Source organism: Solanum stenotomum, chromosome 9 (genome assembly GCF_019186545.1).
Source record: "Solanum stenotomum isolate F172 chromosome 9, ASM1918654v1, whole genome shotgun sequence".
NCBI lineage: Eukaryota > Viridiplantae > Streptophyta > Magnoliopsida > Solanales > Solanaceae > Solanum > Solanum stenotomum.
In genome coordinates this window covers 25,785,189-25,811,065 of record NC_064290.1, presented here as the reverse complement: position 1 = coordinate 25,811,065, position 25,877 = coordinate 25,785,189, and the positions used below count along the sequence as shown (strand labels likewise).

General features: G+C 34.6%; 1 protein-coding gene, 1 long non-coding RNA gene and 1 pseudogene across 2 annotated transcripts in view; 1 reads left to right on the top strand and 2 right to left on the bottom strand.

Moving 5' to 3' along the window:
* LOC125876728 (uncharacterized) overlaps window positions 1-25,877 on the bottom strand; it is an 854,340-nt gene that overhangs the window by 375,604 nt on the left and 452,859 nt on the right. The window lies entirely within an intron of this gene.
* LOC125876737 (uncharacterized) lies at window positions 11,391-15,278 on the top strand. The gene is made up of 3 exons (XR_007447531.1): window positions 11,391-11,666; window positions 12,680-12,851; window positions 15,044-15,278. It is a non-coding gene; the product is annotated as an uncharacterized LOC125876737 (long non-coding RNA).
* Window positions 21,424-25,871, bottom strand: LOC125877398 (probable methyltransferase At1g29790; annotated as a pseudogene).

Genomic DNA, 25,877 nt, shown 5'->3' with positions numbered 1-25,877 from the left:
GACAACCGAATAACCACAGACTATTGATTCAGTAGTTTTGGTTTTAAAAACTTTTTTCTCGAGCAAGTCAAAACCACGAAGATAAAATTGTATTTGCAACTACAACCCCATTTAATTCAAAGACAACTACTGAACAAAATCACCTCTAAATAGTAAATAGACAATCAATTAGCAATACCCAGCAGTAAATTCAACCCATATTCACAAAATCACATTGGGGTTTTAGCTAGATATAATTGAGAGATAGAAATCGATACCGAAAAGTGTTTCCATCAAATAGGTATGATAAATATTATCTTTATAATGATGAAGAATCTTCAATACCCACTTCCAATTGCTTAGAAAATGGAAATCTTCAACTCTGCAAAGCTAAGGAAAATTGTCTCCCAAAAACTAAGTTCTAAAACTGAGTTCTAAAAAATATAAAACTTGATAGTAAACTAAAAATTCAAACAGGTATTTATAGCTGTCAAAAATTGTGTTGCAAAGGAGCACTGATGCAGTTAGTCGGGATCGCCGATTCACTCGGCGATCCTCCATTTGGTCTTGTTCATTGTCTTTCTGCATTGTCCTTCAGCAACTTCAAGTTCTGTAATTTTGGGTGATATGGTACTACCTCGCAGAACCGTTCGATGACTCGCCGACTTCTCCTTTTTATCGCCTATCTGATTTTCTCCTTCAGGGCTTGGCACACTGGAACATTAGGCGAGACCAAGTCCATTCGGCGACTCGCCAAATGGCTCAGGCGATCCTCAGGCCTTTTTTTCTTCGTACTACCACAAACATAAACTCACCATGAAAAACTTGAATTTTGATCTCCACCATGTAACACAGTCCCATTATCTATCAACATTAACTCATACATTGAAGACCTCTATCAATTCACGTATCTTAGCCTATCATTGATCGCCCTTCCATTGACCTTATCATATCCTTCGCTAAAAATCCAACTATACTCATCATCAAACTCAAAACCATAAAAAAAAAACTTATCACCACACTCGAGTCAAACATGTGTAGATTTCTTTCTCAAATCTTATCCAACAACTTTTAACCGATATGAATGACAGGTAAAACTATCGTAATAATCTGGGGAAAGCAGATGGAATCACGTGTTTCTTAATCCAATTACCCACTCTTTCTGAAGATACATCTTTGGCCCTTACAATCAAAGTAAATACCCTTGTTCTCTCCTAAATCTGAAAGCTGAATTATATCTCACTAATTCTTTCCATTTATGACTCTAGCTCCTTTCAATTCTATTCAAACGGTGTTTCAACACATCCTACAACTTTTCATGCAACCACATTACTCATCAAATAGTGGAAAACCACAACATTAGATGCTCGCAATTCATTATTACCATACAAAACTCATTTAACCAACAATCCTTATTATATAATTTCATCTCAATCACAATCCATCATAAACCCATATTACCATCATGCTCAGTTAGCTCTTGTCATCACCACGAGTCAACCTTTTCATCAAAATGACACCTTAAACCCAGTTATACCAATCCAATCCAAAGGACTAACCCACTTTTATACGCACTTTCTTACTAAGATTCTCAATTGTCTTCACATAAGTATACTCTTTAGGACTTCCTTTACCCATAAGCTTGTCATTCAAATATTTATCCACTTTGTTGGAACTTACGATGAAATCACCAGTCCTCGTTTAAAACACTCAGGATACACTTATTAACTTAACGCATTAGTATCGTATCAATGATCCACCACTAAAATCTTCCTTATACACACTACTTAATCCCAAACATCTGCAGTAACAACCTAGTTGGTTTCTCAAATGTGAAGCAACATTGAATCCCATTATACGAGTATGTGATACAACTGATAACTCTTTAAGTAGTTAGTATTCGTACTTGATAATGAACGTATTTGTTTCCAGGTACCATTTGTCCACATCGTGAAAGTCCGTTAGATCTACCACTAGAACACATCATACCTACTAAGAAGATTGTACCCAAATACCCCACACATTTCTATCAATTGAATAACCACAAAACAATATCAAATTCGTAATGTCTCTAGTCCAAGCCATATGCATTCTTTCATAGATCAGATTAGTAGCAAAAGCAACACACCCCATAACTCCAACCAAGTAGGCATCAGTATTGTTGTAGTAATCATATCATGACCCTATTAAATATAAACTCAATCTATAAAATCATAGTAGAGATTCTGACCTCGATTAATACAACATCATTCTCATCATACACTAAACAACCCATACTTATACAACTTTATTAACTGTAATTTCCAAAGTCATACTATTCATTTCCTATCCATCCTTTTAATTATTCCATTTTCAATTACCGAACTAATCAAGATAATACCTATACCACACAAGTACTATTGCATCTATTGGGGTAACTAACCAAAAGAAATAACCACGTTCATAAAATCCACCAAACATTTGTTCAACATCATCATCAAATATCCTCCAAATGCATCATCGAGCCATCACCTAACTCAAACCCTTCAAATTATAACTAAACATTTTGAATCCGACTACAGATCATTTTCATAAGTCTATCACTTTCACCTTAGTACTAGGTCTATGTAACACCCCGACATTTAAAAAAGTCTAAATTAACTAGTATCTTCGTGGAAAGACAAGGAGGGTGAGTAATAAATTAAAAATGATGTGTTATGTGATATTTTAAGTGTTCAAGTGTGGTATCTCATGTTTTGAAGTTAGGTAAGTGACAAAATAAAAGTTGGCGAAAGTTACCGTAAATTCCATTTTAAAGATTTGTTTGAAATTTGAGTCAAATGTCTCGGACATTTTCTCCCAATCTATTTAGATTTATGGTCCCCGCGAGATATTAAATCGAAGGACTACCAGTCTACTTTCCAAAGCATCAAACCGTTCATTCATACGACTTCAGAATAGAGAGATATTCATTTTTTCGTGGGACTGCGCAAGCAGGAACGTGAGGTGGGGCTCTAAGTCGGTGGAATGTTACATATATCGTCTCCTTCGACCTTTTTCACCATTTTAAAGCTAAAAAAATAGAGAAATTAGAGAAACCCATTTCTAGGATCAAGTGAAATATAGATTTTTTCGACTTAAGTCCTTGACGAAAGTTGTTCTACGCGTTGGGCTTATCATCATGGTATAATTTGTTTTATCGATTGCGTAGCATATCACACTTTAGGGTTGGCACCACTAAAATCTTCCTCATACACACTACTTAATCCCAAACATCTGCAGTAACAACCTATTTAGTTTCCCAAATGTGAAGCAACATTGAATCTCATTATACCAGTATGTGATACAACTGATAACTCTTTAAGTAGTTAGTATTCGTACTTGATAATGAACGTATTCGTTTCCATGTACCATTAGTCCACATCGTGAAAGTCCGTTAGATCTACCACTAGAACACATCGTACCTACTAAAAAGATTGTACCCAAATACCCCACACATTTCTATCAATTGAATACCTGCAAAACATTATCAAATTCTTTCTGTCTCTAGCCCAAGCGATATGCATTCTTTCATAGATCAGATTGATAGCAGAAGCAACACACCCCATAACTCCAACCAAGTAGGCATTAGTATTGTTGTAGTAATCATATCATGACCCTATTAAATATAAACTCAATCTATAAAATCATAGTAGAGATTCTGACCTCGATTAATACAACATCATTCTCATCATACACTAAACAACCCATACTTGTACAACTTTATTAACTGTAATTTCCAAAGTCACACTGTTCATTTCCTATCCATCCTTTTAATTATTCCACTTTCAATTACCGAACTAATCAAGATAATGCCTATACCACACAAGTACTATTGCATCTATTGGGGTAACTAACCAAAAGAAATAACCACGTTCATAAAATCCCCCAAACATTTGTTCAACATCATCATCAAATATCCTCCAAACGCATCATCGAGCCATCACCTAACTCAAACCTTTCAAATTATAACTAAACATTTTCAATCCGACTACAGTTCATTTTCATAAGTCTATCACTTTCGCCTTAGTACTAGTTCTACGTAACAGCCTGCCTTTTCAAAAAGTCTAAATTAACTTGTATTTTCGTGAAAAGACAAGGAGGGTGAGTAATAAATTAAAATGATGTGTTATGTTATATTTTAAGTGTTCAAGTGTGGTATCTCAAGTTTTGAAGTTAGGTACGTGACAAAATAAAAGTTGGCGAAAGTTACCGTAAATTCCATTTTAAAGATTTGTTTGAAATTTGAGTCAAATGTCTCGGACGTTTTATCCCAATCTATTTAGATTTATGGTCCCCGCGAGCTATGAAATCGAAGCTCTACGAGTCTAGTTTCCAACGCATAAAACCGTTCATTCATACGACTTCAGAATAGAGAGATATTCGTATTTTCGTGGGACTGCGGAAGCAGGAACGTGAGGTGGGGCCCTAAGTCGGTGGAATGTTACATATATCGTCTCCTTCGACCTTTTTCACCATTTTTCAGCTAAAAAAACAGACAAATTAGAGAAACCCATTTCTACGATCAAGTGAAATATAGATTTTCTCGACTTAAGTCCTTGACAAAAGTTGTTCTACGCGTTGGGCTCATCATCGTGGTATAATTTGTTTTATCGATTGCGTAGCATATCACACTTTAGGGTTGGGACCACTAAAATCTTCCTTATACACACTACTTAATCCCAAACATCTGCACTAACAACCTAGTTGGTTTCCCAAATGTAAAGCAACATTGAATCTCATTATACCAGTATGTGATACAACTGATAACTCTTTAAGTAGTTAGTATTCGTACTTGATAATGAACGTATTCGTTTCCATGTACCATTAGTCCACATCGTGAAAGTCCATTAGATCTACCACTAGAAAACATCATACCTACTAATAAGATTGTACCCAAATACCCCACACATTTCTATCAATTGAATAACCGCAAAACACTATCAAATTCGTTCTATCTCTAGCCCAAGCGATATGCATTCTTTCATAGATCATATTGATAGCAGAAGCAACACACCCCATAACTCCAACCAAGTAGGCATCAGTATTGTTGTAGTAATCATATCATGACCCTATTAAATATAAACTCAATCTATAAAATCATAGTAGAGATTCTGACCTCGATTAATACAACATCATTCTCATCATACACTAAACAACCCATACTTATACAACTTTATTAACTGTAATTTCCAAAGTCACACTATTCATTTCCTATCCATCCTTTTAATTATTCCACTTTCAATTACCGAACTACTCAAGATAATGCCTATACCACACAAGTACTATTCCATCTATTGGGGTAACTAACCAAAAGAAATAACCATGTTCATAGAATCCCCCAAACATTTGTTCAACATCATCATCAAATATCCTCCAAATGCATCATCGAGCCATCACCTAACTCAAACCCTTCAAATTATAACTAAACATTTTGAATCCGACTACAGATCATTTTCATAAGTCTATCACTTTCACCTTAGTACTAGGTCTATGTAACACCCCGACTTTTAAAAAAGTCTAAATTAACACGTATCTTCGTGAAAAGACAAAGAGGGTGAGTAATAAATTAAAAATGATGTGTTATGTGATATTTTAAGTGTTCAAGTGTGGTATCTCAAGTTTTGAAGTTAGGTAAGTGACAAAATAAAAGTTGGCGAAAGTTACCGTAAATTCCTTTTTAAAGATTTGTTTGAAATTTGAGTCAAATGTCTCGAACGTTTTCTCCCAATCTATTAAGATTTATGGTTCCCGCGAGCTATGAAATCGAAGGTCTACGAGTCTAGTTTCCAACGCATCAAACCATTCATTCATACGACTTCAGAATAGAGAAATACTCGCATTTTCGTGGGACTGCGCAAGCAAGCACGTGAGGTGGGGCCCTTAAGTCGGTGGAATGTTACATATATTATCTCCTTCGACCTTTTTCACCATTCTTAAGCCTAAAAAATAGAGAAATTAGAGAAACCCATTTCTAGGATCAAGTGAAATATAGATTTTCTCGACTCAAGTCCTTGACGAAAGTTGTTCTACGCGTTGGTCTCATTATCGTGGTATAATTTGTTTTATCGATTGTGTGGCATATCACACTTTAGGGTTGGCACAGCAAGGGTTTGGATATATTTGGAGGTTTCGAAGCGTATTACGACCTTAAGATCGAAGTAAGACCCTTCTTTCATCGACTCTAGCTTTTATAAGCAGCAAATAGCAATTTGCGACGGAAATACATATATTTTATCATATTGTCATGGTATATTTTATTTTTGTGTGTTGATTATGGTCCTACCTTGTTGTAGTATCGAGGGAGTATTGAGTAAAAGTCATTAGGCCACGTGAATTTAGTGAAAAAGGTATGTTAAGGCTATTCCCTACTTACGACATGTTTCCTTAAAGTTTAGAAGAAATGTATTTGGGTTGTTATCCTTGATATACTTGTAGCCGTGATTGTTGATTGTTGGCTGCTCAAGTTGATATAATCCTCCCTTGTCAGGATTCTTATTTAGTTAGTAGCGTCCCTATGTTGGAAACGACTTAGAGGCTATTTGTATAGGTTTCTTATAACTAAATTGCTCGCTTTTAGCGGTTGGATTGTTATTATTGTCGTTGGGGCTATTGTGGTTAGCTGCAGGAATGTGATCTATGCCTAGAAGGGCTATGTTCTGCCTACAGGGCAATATGGATGCCTAACAGGACTATGAGTTGCCTACAGGGCTATATTGACGCCTAAGAAGGCTACGTGCTTACTACAGGGCCATGTTGTTGCCTAAGAGGGCTATGTGTTGTCTATAAGCTACGTTGATGCCTAAGAGAGCTATGTGCTACCTACGGGGCTATATTAATTCCTAAGAGGGCTATGTGACTGCCTACGGGGCTAGGGGACTACTGATAGGGGTATATAGGCTGATTGGCACCTTCCGGGCTTATGGGGGCCGGAGTAGGTGGTCTTGTGTGCTGTTTGTACCTGCCGAGCTTATGGGGGCTTGGGGAGGTTGTTGTTTTATTATTTTTGATAAGTTTAGATTTAGGAGCAGGTCAGTACACTTATCTTAGCCTTGATTTATTTATTTGATTATTCTAGTATATCAGGATACCTCATCATAGTCTATTGCCTTTCATACTCTATACATTATTTTGTACTGACACCCCATGGCCTTGGGGGCACTGCATTCATGCATGCAGGTCCTGACAGACGACTGAGTAGACCTCCTCAGTAGCAGGATTGACTTTTATCTGGTTGGCTATCCCCTTTCCTCCGGAGCTGCCAGAGTTGGGAGGTATGTTACCTTTTGTTGTATATATATCTTTATCGGTAGGCTGGGGCCCTGTCCCACCAATCTTTACTACTCTTAGAGGCTTGCAGACTAGTGTGTGGGGTTTATAGCTACGTTATGGTCATGCTGGCCTATGTTGTTGGTTTGCGGAAGCTTGTGAGCTGTTTGATGTATTGTATTGATATATACCTGCTTTTAGTTTTGGTATAGATATCATGGTGGCCTCGACGGCCCAATCAGGACTTCTGTGCTAGTTAACTATTTATTATATGATCTCCTGGGAGTAGTTGTTTCTTTTATAGATCAGTTGACAAAGACCTTGCCGACCGATGGCTTAGTTTTAAGCCGAGATATACTTGTTTGATTTCTTGATTGCATGTGGCTGCCATGCGCTAGTAGCAAATGGTTCAGCAGGGTTGGCTCGGGCTTGAGTTTTGGCATTAGGAGCCAGTTGCGCCTCTCGAGTTTGGGGCGTGATAGTCTAACATCAAAGTCATATATGACACACCAACTGCTCACATGAGGAACTACGCACGAGTCATCATTATAAGTGAGAGTGAATGGAGTTAAGCGAAAGAATCAAATCGGACCAAGGATGCACGATAGAAATTCAAAAAGTGAAGATTTTTCTTAAAAGTCACTATAGCCTCTCCAAGATAAGTACAAACGTCTCTGTACCGATCCTCGAAACTCTATTTAGACTCAGCTTGTATACACGTGAGACCTATGAATCTGGGGCTCTAATACCATTTTGTCACGACCCAAAAATGGACTTGATGGCACTCGTCTTATCCCACAAAGACAAGTCAGCCTAAAACTAAACCATTATAATAAAATGCGGAAATTTTATAATAAACTCAAAAATACCCCCAAAATATGGTTGTCACGTGTACAATCCTCTAAAGTATTACAATTGATTCAAAAGAAAACCACAAGTTTCAAATGACATTGTTTCTAGAATAGAACAAGATCATGAATAGGAGTAAGAAGGTCCACTGAAATGACAAGCTGCTACATCACCAACCTCCATAAGAAGCCTCAGACAAGAAGAAGAGAAAATATCACAAAGGTCCGAGATAGTAACCTACAAAAATGTAAAAGCAAGGGGTGAATACCAAACCACACGATACTCAGCAAGTAAACTTCTAAACACAAGCTAAGGGGAGAGAATACGGGTACTCCTTACACACCAGCCGAACCTCCACAACTACAACCTGCATAAAACCAGCCCAACCTAACAATTCACACTTTACATAGCACCCAGCTCAACAACAATCACTTTAACAAATTACATATCCTCAACCAATATTCATCAATCACAACTTCCACAAAAAGGCACTCACAATATCAGCAACACGCAAGATCAAGTTCATCAATGATTAAAATGTGCAATGCGATGAAATGTAATGTCAAGTATAGTGATGCATGTCTGACCTAACAATGCACACCCGCTGTCTCTCATTTCGAGACCCATAGGGGACATATATGTCCATGCATCCATCGCGACGTGCGATACGACCCTTGATAATAGTAACTATCGCGGCGCAGGATACGTCTCTCAAAATATAGTAATTGTCGCGGTGCGCGATACGTCTCTCAATATATAGTATTCATTGTTGCGCGCGATACGTCCCTCAAAATGGTACATTCTCTTTAATTTCTTATTCTTTCTCAATTCACATAACACTTGTCACAACTATGTCTCAGAACAATGCAAATGACATGTTCACACAAATAACGAAGAGATGACCATTTAATAAGATTGCACAATTCACAACAACACAATCATGATACAACATCAACAATGATTCAACAAGCCTTTCAAACCATTCTCAACACATCACACACAAACAATTAATCACATTGCATTTTATTACCCCGTTTTCATCATTAGAATTAATCAATGTGGACAAGTCAACCCATCACTAAGTCTCATTACCCCAAACACATATTACAAGGAAATACAAGAATTTCATACACTTAACAAGGGTTTAGAAATCCACTTGACTCAAATAATCGAACAATCATTCCGGAATTGAACCTTCCTTTTTCGTTGTACTTCCAACTCAAAGTAATGTATTCACACTAATAATCACAATAAGATTTCGGAACTAACAACACCCACATTACTATAGATCTAATCTAGACCCAAAAACTCACTCAATTTATAATCAAGTTCTTAAATCTTGATGCCAATTAACATGCCAACTCATTCAATTTTCTCAAATTTAAAGTCTAGGGTTAAGTCATAAAATCTCCAAAAACTACAACCCTAATAGTTTTCATATAATATAATACACTCAATATTTAATTACCTATCTCAATATAGAAAAACTTAAACTATAAAATTACAGTCAAGTTAATCACGAAAATCAGTAGAAACCACAAAAGGGATACGCAGCAATCTGCCTATCGCAGATTATCCCTAAAAACACAATCTTTAGATGGCTAATCATCACCTTTCTTGATTATACAATCATTTTCCCATCATTATCCAATCATTGACCATTATTGCCAATTGAAAGTCATCACCCAAGTTATATGCCATCAACTAACACGAAATTGACCCAAGCAATTCAACCTCTCACCAAAGTAGCAAATTAACATTATATTGAATTTATAACTCTAACACTAATCTGACATGCAGATTGAGAACCGTCACTTCAAATTTAAGAATAGTGTTTGTCGTGATTTCGTGCCCATCCGTTCTTGCATCTGTGAATTTTGTTTAGCCGCGATCGGCTTGTGTTACCAAAAAAAAAGCTTTCTTTAACTTATTCCAATAAATGGGTTAAGTGGTATATGGTATAAAATTTTATGGACTTGGCCCATTAACCACCAACTCAATTAATTATTTAAAATTACTCACTAATTAAATACTTGTAGTTAAAAGAATAATTCAAAATTCCCATTTAAAATTTACGGAAAGGATCTTTTATAAAAGAGAGAGGACTAGTTCTCAAAATGACCTTACGGGTCATTACAGTAGATCACCCATACTACAAGAAATCGGATTTACTGTGACAACATTTTGTGGCGACTCATTCTATTGCCACTAAATTAGAGGTTTTAGTGGTGACCCATCATAATCGCCACAAAGGATGATAGTTGTAGTGGCAAAAAAAATTGTCGTCAAAGAAAATGATATATTAGTGGCGACTATTTTTGTGTCGCCACTTATATATGAAACTTTATATAATAATATATAGCTGAATCTTTTTTTAGTGGCGACGAAATAAATGTCGCCACAACAGATCATTTGCGGCAACTATGTCACCATGAAAAGTGAAGCTTTTGTGGCAGCATATTAGGTCATTACTAATATTTTCTTTGATACTGTAATATGATTTTATCGTATATTCAAAGTTTTTTTATAATTGTAGAAATTCTTATATATTTGATATTTTTTTAGTGATAAATAAATACATAAATATTTAAGTACATTATTTTACAATATATCAACGGTCATAACTAGTTAACTGTGTACGGACATGTCTGCTCCAAACGTTATAATTTTTATATTTTCTTAATTTTAATTTGTTTTTTTTTCTTTTTATTATGTTATAAATTTAAAATTTTCTCTAAAATTACTATAAATTACAATGATTAACAACTTAAAATATTTATTAGGCACATATAAAATATTGGTTAACTCTCAAAATTTTATCATGATACATAAATTGGGACAGAAAAAGTAACATATATTATTTGAAATGATGTAAACAATACTATAAGTTAAAATAATTACCAACTTAAAATACTTTAAAACATGTAAGAATTTTGGTTAACTATCCAAAATTTTATCATGTCACATAAATTGGGACAAGAAAATAACATATATTATTTAAAATTCCTATGAATTAAAATAATTAACAACTTAAAATACCTTAAAAACATGTAAAAAATTTGTTTGACTCTCCAAATTTTATTAGTGTCACAGAAATTGAAACAAAAGGATTAACATATATTATTTGAAACTTAGGTAGAATTTATACTAAAATACAATAATTAACAACAAATATATGAAGTAGTTTAACAAATCTAACCATTTTAATATTACAGTAAAGCCATTTATTCTACTATATATATATTTATTAGTTAAATATCATTAGGAATATCTTAGGGTAGATTCACAAATCTCATTTTCCCCAAAATCCCGTTCTTCGTTCCAAGGAAACTCTATCTCCTTCATACCTTTCCCCGTGAAGTTCAACTAGCGATTTATCCTCTCTCTTTCCCTACGCCCTAGTAGATCGACTCTATACAAATAGAATTTGAAGAAATGAACATGAATTTTTGCTTGGGTCCTTAAGATTCTGAGAAAATGGACTCAGGTGACGATTATTCGGAAATCGGAATCATGTAATTCAGCTGTTGATGCTGAGCAAACGGGTTCAGGTAATTTTTCTTTACTTCTTTCTACCTTTCATAGTTAGGTTAATTATTTTGACTATTTGTTCCTCTTTCGTGGTGAATATTCTGAAATTTTATAGTTTTATTGATGAGATTTTGGATGCATTTCATGTATTAGTGTTAAGTTTTATATAATGAGTGCTAGAAATTGTTCTCTTATAGATTCACCATATGTTATTCCTATTTACAACGCTCTTAGATACAAGAAAAGGGTTTGTTTGTATAGTACTTGATTTGTTTTGTTTGGTGAGTTGGAACATGAACAAATGAAGCATCAAATGATGTCAGAAAAATGTGGTTTAGATCAAGAGAATCAATGATCTCTGCCTTTGTTGAAGTTTGTGTCTCTTATATTTGCCATTTTTTTTATCGTGGCATCATTTTAGTCAGCTACACCTCGATTAATTCTCTCTATGGACTAGCTTCATGTTATGTCAATTCTCTCCTACATATTTGAAAAAGGCTACAAAAATTTGAGTATGAAGCCATGGACTGATCAAAGTGGCACCTCTGATTGTTGTTTTTCCAGCAAATATTTCTCATTCTCCAAATGTTGTGACATTCAAAGAAAAATATAGTCTCACTAAACAAAAACATGATGAAGATGACATAAAATATTTCTCATTTTAGCTTTTCTTCAAGAGTCGCTCTAGTGTTTCTTCCTCCTTTTTGAGGATTTTTTTTGTTATGGAGAAGAAAAGTAATAGTTGTTAGAGCAAGCTAATGTGAACTCTTATATATTCAATATGAGTATGTAAATATAATAGAATATTGAATATGCGATGAGATTTTTTACCTTTGTAATTGTGAGTATGTATGTGTGCTTTATGTATCTCTGTATTTTCTTAAGGATATAGGATCAGGAATAATCTGTCATAATGATCTCATCATCTGTGTATTAATGTAGAGCTTAAATTCTATGCACTAATAGTTTAAAAGATATCTATACAATTAAATCTCATTTAAAAAGTAATTAACTAAAAGGTGTTTTATCATAGTTTGAGGACGTGGATGTTCGGGAACCACTTCTCAGCCAGAAAATACAACCAATAGGGATTACCGAGGTATCTCTAGAGATAGGATAATCATGTACTTCAAGAGAAGGGCCTCTACAAACAGGACAAGATGTTCCAAGAACAAATGGTTGTTATCATGACTAGAATGCAATAGGTACTTGTTTGCACCTTCTTTAAAAGTCTACTCCTTTTCTTGACAATTCTTCTGTCTTACTATTTGATAAGTATTTTGTGAATTGATCCATATATGTTGTTGAGTTGCTCTTTTAAATCTGATTTTCTTTATGACGCATACGAAGTGTTTGAAAAAAATTCTGAAATAAAGTAAGCATGAAAAAACTATTAGTGTAGTGTTCTTGATCCTCTTTTTCTTTTTTAGAAAAGGGTGTTGTTGTTTTTGTTTTCAACAAATTTTGTATGATTTTGTTACTATATATGATTTTCATCTGTGTGGCATTTGAGAAGGATGGAGGAACAAAACCGGTAAGATTGTTACTTTTCATGTTTAAATCTCTCAAAGTTTTTGGATTTCCAATGACTTTTGAGATTTGTCCCTTTAAAGCATTGAAGGCTAAAACCAAAGTAGCAAGACTGAAAATGTTATGAAGATAAGAAGGTACTAAACTAGTGAAACTATTATTTGTAAGAGAGAATTTAAAGGTGAAAAAAGTCCTAACCACAAGAAGCATCATGAAACCACCAATAGGACAAGTGTAGTATTAGTAGTCATGGCAAAAGAAAAAAACTGCAAACTGACCTGAGAACTTAAAAGAGTTAAAAGTCTTAAAAAGCAACAAATATACTACTTATATATGAATAGCTAGTAAATTGAGCAACCAAGTGATTATATTAAGTTAAGCTAACACACAAACAGAACTACCTAATATGGTTTAAGAATGTTATGTTACAAAAATAGATGTGAGCTAGAGTGGGTGTATGAGAAAAGGCTCAAAATGATCCTTTATCTTTGAACATAGATTTAAAGTGATCCTTCATATATTATATGGAGCACTAATAGTCCTTTAAGTTTGCAATAATGGAGTACATTCAGTAGTGCTCCAAATAGAAACAATAAAATTTCAGTAGCAGCTGATGACATACAAAAGTCAAGCCCATCTGCAGATAGCAGACTTAAATTGAGGAACTGAAGAACTTTGAAAAATTCCTTATGAAGGGACTGCATTCAAGGAATCACCTGAAACATTATATTATCTTTGCTTAGTTTGTTAATGATTCTCAAAATGGAGAATTTTTAAAAGTAGCATTCTGTCGGATACCTCAAACTACCAGGATTGACATAACCATTTATCTATATGAGAAAAAGAAAGTAGCACCTATTTCTTATTGCAAGAACTTGATGTGGCAAAAATAGTAGGAAAAATACCTAGCTAATGAATTAACTATATGAACTCTCACCTTTGGAAATTATATATGAATCTGAAAAGTGAAACAATGACTATCTTTCTTAAAAAGTTTGTATAATTATTTCCAGCTGTATCAAGTAAAAGGTTCTTTATCCCTCTTCCTTTATGTTCACTTGAGATAAATGCTGCAAACTACAAAGCTTCACAACTCATATTCTGGATCTCAACATTGGAGTTCTTATGTGGTCTAAACCTTGAGAATTGAAGAGATGCTAGTTAGCATCTAAAAATACTTGCTTATAGTAGCTCGATCCTTTGAAAACCCTTGAGCATCACAGATAGAACTTGCAAATTACATACCTTTGTTGTTAGAAGCACAATTCATAAGGTGTTATTTTGTCATCTTTTTATTCAATACTTGTCAAAATGACATACTTGTTAGGCTGATTTTTTTCTTAAAATTTCTAGAGGTTGTCTAAACTTGTACAATTTTAGTATTTCAGAAATAAGTGAAATCAAGTTGGCTTAGTCCTGGTAAGGTGCATATCTCAAGATTTTGATGAATAACTTGTAGATTTCTCAGTTTATTTTGGGAAGAAGTTGAGCTTAAAACAATATATTTTGTTTTTAACATGTTTGTAATTTATGATGGTCTTGCTTCTTTACATGATATATACAAATTACCAAGTTGGTAGATGCTTCTTGAACTTGCTATTGCCTACTATTTATTATTTGATGTCTTTTTTGTTTTCTTCATACTTCCACTCTCAATTGCTTGTGCTTTATGTATATTGTATTGTGACCTTCTTCCTCTGACTATAACTTTTGATCCATTTTCATATTTCTTTAAATTTATCTTTAGAAGTGTCTGAACTATTATGTCATTGCTTTTTATAATCTTGATCACTCTATGTCATCCTTTTTTATTATTAGCCTTACATTATGAGATATTAAAATGATTTTATCTTTCTTTTAATAACAGGAACAAGGTTCTTAAATAATGGGGATGCCCAAGGATAAGCCTGAAGGCATGCAATGAAAGTTTTTAGATCAAATGTGTGTATGCATATAATGTCACCTATGTAATATGTAGTATGCAATTGGCTTTCTAGTAATGGACTTGTAATATCCGTCTTGAGGATGCTTTTGCAGTTTGTAAAATACTACTGCTTTTAATAGCTATATATCAATTTTAGAGAATTTTATTGCATGGAAAACTTAGAGTTTGTGATGTGGTTATAAATACCATTTAATGGGGACATATTTTGTAGCGACTATTATTGTAGTGCAACTTGTTCTTTAGTAACAAGGTGAAATTTGCCACAAATGAAATATTAGTTTTTGTGGCGACATATTTCACTACTAAAAGTCATTTTTCAGTAGCGACGTGAAAGTTGTTGTTGATAGTTTATTTGTTTTGTGGCGACAAGAGTTGCTACTAAAAATCCTTTTTCAGCGGCGACAAAAGAATTGCTACTAAAGGCCTTTTCAGTAGCGATTAAAAAGTTGCTGCTGATTTTTATTAGGTGTTCTGTGGCGACTTTATCGCCACTAAATCCTTCCTTTTTGTAGCTACTACGACAAATATGTGGTGTAAGAAATATTTTTTGTGGCATACAATTTGAGGTATTGTGGCAACTGATGTCGCCATAAATGGGCATTTATTGTGTCGACTCTCAGTTATCGTCACAAAAAACTTTTAGCTATGGAAGTACTAGCTACGACTCAATTGTCACTGCTATAGCTTTTTAGGGGAGACTTTTGGGGTACTTGTGGCGACAAATGTCGCCACAATAAGGCACATTTCTTGTGGTATAATTATATATGATGGTTTGAGGCTGGAGAAGTGAAACCATTGGGGGTTGATTTAGTGAAAGATGCTCAAGATAATGTGAGGAGTATTCAATCTAAGCTTCTAGCAGCCCAGAGTAGACAAAAGAAGTATGCAGATCATATGGTAAAAGACATGGCGTTTCAAACTGGTGAGAATGTTCTTCTTAAGGTATCACCCATGAAAGGGGTGATGAGATTTGGCAAGAAGGGCAAGCTAAGCCCGCGATACATTGGTCCCTTTGAGGTTCTTGAATGTGTAGGACCGGTAGCATATAAATTGGTTTTACCTCCTAACCTATCGGGAGTCCATCCGGTATTTCATGTGTCCATGTTGAAGAGATATCATAGTGACGGGGATTACATCATTAAGTGGGACTCAATTGTGTTGACAAAAACCTCCAAAATGAGGAGGAACCGATTGCAATTCTTGATCGTGATGTGCGTAAGCTGATGACCAAGGAGATTAAGTCCGTGAAAGTTCAATGTAATCATCATCCAGTTGAGGAAATTACTTGGGAAATCGAGAGGGACCTGTGAGACAAGTATCCCCAATTGTTCGTCGATTCAGGTACTACATTCCTTCTTTAGCCTATTTTTCCTAAGTTGTCACTCGGAGACGAGTGATGAGTAAATTGGTATCTATTGTAATGACCGGGTTCCGTCGTTATAGAAAAGCCAGCGGGGAAAAATTTTGGGCCGAAAAACTTTTTCGTAGTAACTTGAAATTTCCCAACCTAGTTTAGATTTGGATGAAATCGGAGTCTTTGAAGTGTAGGAAAATCTGGTAACAATCAGGTGACTTATTTATGATTTTGATTATATGAGTGCCTAGATAAGTTGTTAAGGAACCCGTACGACTTTATGAAATTGAATTTGGGTGAGTAGAACTCCCAAAATCGATCTTAGCGTGAACAGTATTTTCTGAGCGTCGTTGGTTAAAGATGTGTTATGAAATGGGGGTCTTGAATTATTAAAATAGCTCATTGTTTCGTGCAAGCCTCTTTGGCGGTGGTTTTGGTTGCCTTGGCGAGGCCGTTGGACCAATATGGCGGGCTAGACGCGACTTGAAGTCGTAAATAAACCCCTAAATGACCTTATTCTGCATATTTTGGTTTTTAGAGCTAAGGAACGAACCCCAAGCAATTCTTGACAGTTTTCCACCATTCTTGAGGCTAAAGGTAAAATTTTAACTCTCTGAATCCATTTTTCGATCCGTAAAATGTAATCTAATGGGTAATTATTGATGGGGGAGGATTTTGATCTAGATTCTATGGTGGAAACAACCCTATTTTGGGTACTTGGGATCATGGGTATGATCTAGGGTTGATGGAATTGTTAGTAATTCGGGTAATTAGTGATTGTTTATTGATTCCCATATTATATTGATTGTTTGTAGACCAAGAACAAGCGGAATGAATCCGGAAAGGGAAAGATCAAGTTTCTTAGGGTTTCGAGGTAGGTGATGGCTGTGATACTATGACTGTGTGATGTATGTTTGTTCTTGCATTGTTATGATACATGTATGTGTGTGAATGTTGCATTGTTGATCACAATTGCTGTAAATGAGATAGATGAATAACTATATGCCATGAATCACTTCTTGATTGCATGATTATTGAGAATGTACTTGTGATTGTGATTGTGGTGTGTTGATTGGATCGGATACCACGTTCCAGTATACTAATTGGGATTGGTTGCCACGTTCCGGCATAACTATGGGATCGGTTGCCACGTTCCGACATATACATTGGATAGGGTACCACATTCCGGTATGCTAAAAGTTTGGGTTTGGGTTCCATGAGAGGACCAATGACTTGTTATAAATGTAAATTGTTGAACTTGTGGATATTGTATATGTTCGGTATATTGCATGTTTGTAATGTTGTATTGACTTGCTTATGTTACACTTAGTGGGATAGCCGTGTGATTCTAACAGTACACTGTGGTTGTGTACTGATACGGCACTTGCTCTTATTTTTGTTGAGTATAGGGCATCTTCAATTCAAGCGGCTATTGACAAACCTCGATTAGAAGATCAGTGATCATCGTTCGAATTCAAGGGTGAGCCAGTTCTTCCAAGCTTCCAGGAGTTCTCCTTTCGTCTATGTCGACATTTCGGACTTAGACTTTTCTAGTTAGTTATTAGTTCATTAGTTTGGGGTTGTATCCCTTCTTGTCTAGACTTATTGAACTTTAGATGTTTTAGTACATTGACTTTCAGGTTAGGTGTATTTTCCGCATTGTTTAGTTGTTAGATCTTTTGGAAGTTTATGGGAACTTCAGTCTTTAGCTATTTAACTTGCTTCCGTAACTTAAATGCTTTAGTTTTTGGTTTAGTTGTTTGGTTGGGTTGTAGAAGTGGTTCTCCCACCGGAGGGTTAGTGGGGGTGCCAATCACGACGGTCTGGATCGTGACAAGCAAGGAGTGCTTACATAGGCATTTGAATAGGATTTAGAGTTTGAATAGGCATAGGTACATACATGCAAAAGGAAAGACATCTGATGCAATTTACATAATGGTTTTGGTAGCATAAGTTTACAGTATTTTAATTAAGAGGTATAACATTGTCTTCCAGGCTAAAAGTTTTGATCCCGAAGTTGTTATCTTCTTTAGAGGATTCTGTAAAATTTCTTTTTTAGAGGATCCATGAGGAAGAGTTTAGGAAGGAAGCTTGAAGAGATGAATATATAACCCTAGTTGTAGTTTGAATAGTCAGTAGTTGATCTGATATACTAGACATTTATTTTCTAGTTTGCTAGTTTCTCTGGTAATAAATTCTTGTTATTTTTTTTTTCAAAAATTGAAAGTAGGAATCTCAAAAAAGAAAGCAAAAGAGACCATGGGTGGACTTACTACTAGATATCAATGGAAATAGATATTGCCAAGGAGTTCGCCAAAAAGAAAATAGATGGAAGAATAATAGTAGAGCCCAAAAGAAAAGAACTCAATTTAATCACTATCAATAATAAATTTATAAGTGCATAAAACCCTTATGTGAGACCTAATTAGTGTTGCATCTTTGCCTCCCATGTGAGCTCTTTCCACTTGTTTGGCAGCGAAATAAAATTTCTAAAAATGATTTCCCATTCATTGGATAGTTTTTCCTATTGAATTGGCTTAGTTGGCCTTCCTTTACCATTTGAGATCTCTATTTCATCTTGCTACTCACATAATTCTTCATTTTTTCAAGACTTTTTCCTCCAGTCTTGCAACAACCTTTCCTAGTTCTAGAGGAATCACAGATGAAAAGAATAGTCAGTTTAAAGTACTACCTAAAATTAAAAAAAATTACATAATATATATAGATATTTACACATATGCACGTAAGGCTCAAGATAAAAACTAAAAGAATTGATAATATAGCTTTATTTTGTTGTATCATAACAGACAACCGAGTTAAGAAATTCAAAAACAAAACAGAGAGAATATAAAAGAGATAATAGCCTCTCTTTTGATCATTCAAATCATTCCTGTTGGTTATAAATTTCACATATTACATAGAATACCGTTAGATTCCAAAGGTGTAGATCAAAACACCAATTCATTCAGATTAAAGTTCAAATTACGCATATGAACAAAATAGGTACCTTCACATATCTAGTTTATATGCAACGATGAAGGGTTAGTAATATAACCAAAAATAAAAAAGTTAGACATCACAAAGTTATGTCAATCTCGTATAATTCAGGAAAAAAATGGAAAATTGCACAGTCAAAGATGAGTAAGTGCTAGATGACTAAATCAAGTGACAACTCGCAACCAAAATTTTCAAAATATAATAGAACACGAAGGATTAATCGAAGTTTAATGAATTTTTTTCTAATCATTGCATATTGTCAGCGATCATCAATTTATCAAGTTGAAATAATCTATAAGCAACAATAATTCAGGAAAAGCCATTAGAAAAGAAAAGCTAAAGTTGAGATTCTCAAAATTTACCTTTTTCTTCTTCTATTATTAAAAAGAGAATCTGAATCTATTGAATCAAGTAAAAGCTTGTCACATACAGATAAATTGTAGATTTTTAATACTGTTATGAAAGTAAGATCCACACCTTCATCATATAGTGTGTTCATGTCGCTTTCTTACTTTTCATAAGAAAAAACAACAATTCTTTTGGTGACAAAATTAAAGATGGAACAAAATAGAGGCCTATCATAGATATCAAATGAGGGGATGCTTAGCAACTTAAGGTGCAAAAGGGAAGGAACGTTTTTTTCAAATCCTACCTTTACTTCGTGAATGTAAAACAAAATATATGCACATGAGGGGAACTCAAAAGAGTTGTTCCTTTTCTAATTTTATATTCCTTTAATGTATTTTATTAGGGACCAAAGTAAATAAACAGGGAACTATATGAAATAATGATTGATTTGTAGAACAGACGAAGAACGTTACCTACAACTTCACATTACTATTCAATTATTGTCACATTTTCTTGCACTCTATGTATCACGACTTAGATATAGAGAACTACTCCAATTCTAGTTTTTTTTTACTGAAGGAGAAAGACAACACTTAATTGCTCGGAACATCTAATTTTTGCATTAGCACAATGCTAATGATACTTGTCTTTGGGGTAGGGGTGGGAATCTCTCAAGGAAGAAAGTGATGCCAAACATAAATTTAGTAATAGGTATGCTCAAGATAATAATTTTCCCTTAATTAATTAATGTTTGTCAAAGAATAGTTCTTGTCTAAGAGAACTACACTTATCTACAGAGAACTTGGAATTTTTTTAAATTTATCAAAATGTAGAGATATCAAATGATAATTGCTAAATACAGACCAAAAGAAAAAATAGAAGAAATAGACATACAACCAAATTTTAAGGAGTAAATATTTTAATGATTAGAATAAGTCAATATAGGTAAACTGAATCATTTCAATTGGCTGAGTGATTTGATAGTTCAAGTTTTTTTTATTGTTACCGAATTGATGGTTAAAACTATGCGTGAGAACTCATACATAAAATATGATAGAGTGAACTTCCTGCCACTAACGATTGAGAGCCCTTGAAATATATTGTAAGTGTAACTGTCATAGTTGTCAATTAGCAGTGTGCCCATAAATTCTAACATAGAAACTGGCTCTTGTAAAAAAAAAATTTGTACTCGATGCATTCAAATATTCTGGCACTAAATGACTTGAAATTAATACCTTTCTTTCCTTATAGTTATATTTTTGGACTGCAATGGAGTTAACAAATCAAATCATTTGATGAAAAAGTATACCTCCATTTGGCGTAGAAATTACTTGTTTTCAAAATATCTTGGTTCATTTTTTGGGCTTTTTTCTTGTCGGTTGGTGGGTTTGTGGAGGTGGTGAATTTGAGCCAGTGATGATTTAATGGAAGATTTGAAAGGGTGAGCATTGGTGTGTGTGCAACCAGCAGATTTAAAAGGCTAAGGCAACGCGTATGTGTGCACAACAAATTCAAAATTATTTACCGATAAGTCATAAGAAAAAAAACAAGGGAGGGTAAAAGAAACAAAAGAAATGGTGGAAAGTATTCCCTCTGTTCACTTCTATTTATCCACTTTGGACTTTGCATGCCCCTTAAAAAGGAACGACAGAAATGAGTTTTTACAATGATACCTAAAACGTTTGATTAACTTAGTTAATACATTTTTCTTGTCTTCACTAGAATAACATAAATTATCCAATCAAAACAATCCTCTAGCCCTCAAAACTCTATCAATGTCAAGACTAAAAGCTCTAATTTCTCAAGCCGTCTGTTGTTACTAACATCTAATACATTTCCCTCACGAACCAAATCAAATACATTATCGTGAAAGAGAAACGAGTGATCTAAACTTAAATATAATGGGACAAGATCCTTGTAGCAATGAATTCATTAAATGGTGAGGTGATATTCAAACGTAGGATAACATTCATATAGTCATATTCCTTTCAACAATTCTAGCTTCAAATTTACCAGATCCCCCACCAATATCAAATTCAATTCTAATTCCTCCACCATTTCCAACATTGCTAACACATCATCAATTAAAAGATTATTCTCCCCCCTACTGTCTTTAACATATCTCCGACTATCATAACCCCACAACTTACTATATAAAAACAACCAACACAATCTCTTATAAGTTTCTTAACTTTCAAGCAAGATAAATTCATGCAACCAATACCACTCTAACCATAAATCTTTTCACTATAATTTTTTGAAGGCGAATTATGAAAAGAAAGTATACCAACCTTTGAAATTGTCTTTGAAAAGCATCTTTTTCTTTGCAAAGACTCGCAGCTAATGAGAATAAGTTTCTTTCCAAGACTCCAACCATCAGGACAAGGTCCATTGATATTGTAATTCATTAATTGACAAAGAAATCCAGATATTTCATAAAAGAATGCCCTATAGAAGCAACCCCTTTAGTGATTTCAGTTCATGAGTATTTACCCAAAGGAATCAAATGAGTCTGCAAGAAAGTTCTCCCTTGAGTTGAAATCTTGAAACTAGAAAATAGAAACTTTCATACCCTAAGATATATTATACAAATATACAATCTCTTACTAGAGACCCTCTTTTTAAAGAGCACACAATCCTTTTCAAAAATAACAATGATGGCTCTTAACATGATAAGATTAACAATTAGACCTCGAAATAAAGGAACCCACAAAAAATTGAACCAAAATATAACCCAATACTTTTAATAATGGATAGATTGACAAGCATATTGCAAAGCATTTTAGATATGAACTCTACAAGAGATAAAAAAAAAAAGAATCATAAATTGCTAACCTTTTCAGTTTGGATTACAAAAACTTACTCCATAGAGAAGATGATGAAGAGAGGAAATTGATTATGTTAAACCCTAAATTTTTGTGAGTTGGGGAGAGATAATTTAGCCCTTTGAGAAAAAGAGGGAAAAAGTCAAGGGAATTTTTCCGGCTGGTTCTGAAATTTTGAGTTTAATTTTCTAAGTAACCCATAAAAATGTGCTAATAAAATCTAAGAAGATGGTGCTACTATTGTCATTTTCACATCTTTGCACTATATTTTTCATTTATTCCTTTTTTTACCATTTAAAATCTTGAGAGATAGAATTAGCTTAATAATAAAAATATAAATAATTGAGATGATATATAATATATTATACTAAACAATAATTGTTAAATATCTTTTATTAGATAAAAATGTAAAAATATGTAAAATTGATAATATTATTTATTTAAATTCAAAACTCCTAATATTATGAAAATATAAGACAGTCAAGTGCATTTATATTGTAAAAAACAATTACTTTTCCTATCATATTTCTACATAACTGAATTTGTAGGTCATACACGCGATATTACTAAATCCTCATTTATTTGCACTTAATAGATATCTTAATTTTAAATTATTCATATTTTAATCACTAAATGTGTTGGATTTTTATGTTACAATAACTTTGTGGATCCGAACAGGTCTGGATAAATAATGTTTGTTATAAAGTCCTACAGTCCAAGTTCTTGCATGGACTACCTTATTTTGACGGTCTTTAATTTTTATTCCGCAAATTGATGATCTTTAATTTTTGTCCCTACTGCTTATTTAATGACAATTTATTGTCCAAAGAATCCTTAACTGTGACTTAATTTTGTTTGAAAAATATTTTTAGATAATGTTTACAATTGTTATCCTCAACCAAACCATTGTTGCCCATCACTGCAACCACTTTTCATCACCACTAGCCACTATTTACAAGCAATGCTATCAAACATCATTACCATAACAAACATAGATCACTACCGACAATCACCACCATCAATTATCATTATATATTTTCTATAATGACCCAGAAGGTCATTTTGGAAAAAAATTTAAAATTACCACTTTACCCCTCCCAATATTGACCCCGAATCATTTCTAAACTTTGAGTAAAAAGTTGTGAATTATGTAAGTTTTTGGTTTCGAAAGGAAATTTGTTAAAAAAGTAGTTTTTGGTGTCTTTTTGAGTTTTGAGTGTTGGAATCGAATTCTGTCAATTTCATGAGTTCTGGAGTGTGGAATTTGGTCTAATGGAACTGTCAGTTTTAGATTTGGAGTCTTTTTGAGGATTTGAGCTCCTAAGTTGGGACTTTGTGAAATTTTAGCATTTCACTTTAGTTAAAATTTGGGGTTCAAATGCTCAGATTAGAATTCTAAGAGTTTCATGGATTCCTGGAATGATTTTATGCCTCGGTGAGGTCTTGGTTGAATTTTCAAAGGTCTCAAGCTTGATTTAGCCTTTTTATGCGTTATGTTCATTTCTTGAGACTTTCATAATTTTCAGGTCAAGGACACCTCGGATTCATATTTCAATGGTTCTGTTAAGTCTGAAACACCGAGTTTAGTGAAATTGCATATATGGTTTGTTTGTACGGGATTCCGAACAAATTTGAGGTTATTTTGATGTTTTGAGTGTTGGCTGATTTTTCTGGTGCCTGGGATTTGTAGTACCTGGCGTTCGCGAAGGGTTAGTCACTTTCATGACCTTCACAAAAGTGAAGGGTTGATCGTAAAAGCAAAGGGCCAGGTGGCCTGACCATAGCGATTGCAAAAGGAAGTTCACTTTCGCGACCATCGTGAAAGTGAAACCCTGTCACGACCCAGGGGTACCCCTAGAAGTAACATGGCATATAGGACTCCTAAAGACCCCATACAAGCCACTTAGCATTCATAACATGAGAAATAGAATAATAGAAATAAGACAATAGTCCAAGTCCAATAGTTTTATAAAAGAAAAACAGAAGTCTAAAACACTTGTCTCATTAGCCATCTAGTACAATAGAATGAAATTGGGCCTAGCCCATACATCATGTCAAAAACTGAAATACAAGAAGTAAACTGAAACAATGAAAATGCGTCCTTGAAGCATGATGACTCACCAAAGCTTGGGAACCTCGTAATCAACCACTAGCCACGAAACTGAGAAACCTAATTGTCGGACCTTACATTTGGGGAAAAGTAGGTAAAAGTATGTGTTAGTACAAAACAATGTACCAAGTATGATAGCTATGCATAAAACATTTATATCATGCTAGAGGGAGGGATTTCTTGCCCTCTCTTCCTTTAGCCGTAAGCATCGGGAAATCCCTCATTTTATGACCACTCTTACCACAACTAAAGCAACCATCCTTGCCGGCTAGGCACTTACCCTTGTGCTTCTTTCCACACCTAGTACAAGTAGACATGGGCAATGAAGATCCACTACCATTACCTCCTTGAGGCTTAGAGTTAGACACCCTCTATTTGTTGAACTTAGGAGGAGCATTGGAGGAACCTTGACCGAAAAACCTTTGTGAAAATTTGGGATGACCATGTCCATCGGACCTTGCATGAGAGAAATTACCATCAACAGTTTTATCCCTCTTTGTATCCCTAGACTTTTCCTTAAGTTTCTCCTTTTCAATCTGTTGTGCATGAACCATGAGACGAGAGACGTCTATGTCATTAATGAGCATAACGTTCGGCACTCTTTAACCACCATTTCAAACACACCCCAAACGAACTTACTCATCCTTGCTCTTGAATCGGCAACCGTTGTTGGAGCATATTTAGAAAATTGTGTGAACTTTAGAGCATATCCCCTCACACTCACACTCATACTCACACTCCCTTGTCGAAGGTTAATGAACTCAAACACCTTGGCTTCCCTCATCTCAAGGGGAAAAACCTATCAAGGAAAGTGACTTTAAACTTCTCCCAATCAGGAGGACCTGCATCTTCTCGTCTCCCTTCTTTCCATTGGTTATACCAAATTTGAGCTACACCCTTAATTTGATAAGCGGCCAACTCCACCTTTTCCACCAACGTCACTCCCATGATCATCAAGACCTTGTAGACCTCATCAATGAACTCTTGAGGATCTTCCTCAACCTTAGAACCATGAAACTCCAGATGATTCATTCTAGTGAAGTCTCTTACTTTAGATGCCGACGTACCCACATTTGGGTTCACAGGAACCGCAACCTCCTTATTTGCTTGGGCCATCACGGC